At 57.1% G+C, this 443-nt stretch overlaps 1 protein-coding gene across 1 annotated transcript in view; it reads left to right on the forward strand.

The window, feature by feature from the left end:
- HAND2 (heart and neural crest derivatives expressed 2) overlaps positions 1-443 on the forward strand; it is a gene marked incomplete at its 5' end in the record, with an annotated part of 2,067 nt that overhangs the window by 525 nt on the left and 1,099 nt on the right. The gene's annotated exons all lie outside the window — the stretch shown is intronic.

Below are 443 nucleotides of genomic sequence, written 5' to 3' on the forward strand. Positions count from 1 at the left end.
GGTTGAGAGCAGCCGCGGGGAAAAGGCTGCCACATTAGGGGCCCCCGGGGAGGTTATTTCCCGGGCTGCTGCTTGTCCCGTATCCCAAACCGTGATCTCGCGGGAGGCAAGCCTCCGCTCTCTTAAAAAGAAAATCTGGAGGCATGATTACCTGCTAAGCCCAGCCCAGCTTTAAACCCTCGGCAAGTACGAGGTTCGCAGCGAGAGGCTTTCCCGTCTCTGCACTCGGCGTTTCAACTTTTTTGATTTTTAGCGGGAGAGTCTGCTTAGGCGAGGCAGCGCAAGCCCAATTTCGTGTAGGCCCCGTGGCGTGCTCGCGTGTGATTGATTCCCGCATATATTCGTGGCCGCAAGTCCGATATTTTGCCCTGGTACATGCCGGTGCCCAGCTTCTCCCCGCAATCAGGGAAGGGATGGTTTAGGGGGGGCCTTTTCGTAATCCC

Source organism: Corvus brachyrhynchos, unplaced genomic scaffold (assembly GCF_000691975.1).
Source record: "Corvus brachyrhynchos isolate BGI_N302 unplaced genomic scaffold, ASM69197v1 scaffold17, whole genome shotgun sequence".
Classification (NCBI taxonomy): Eukaryota; Metazoa; Chordata; class Aves; order Passeriformes; family Corvidae; genus Corvus; species Corvus brachyrhynchos.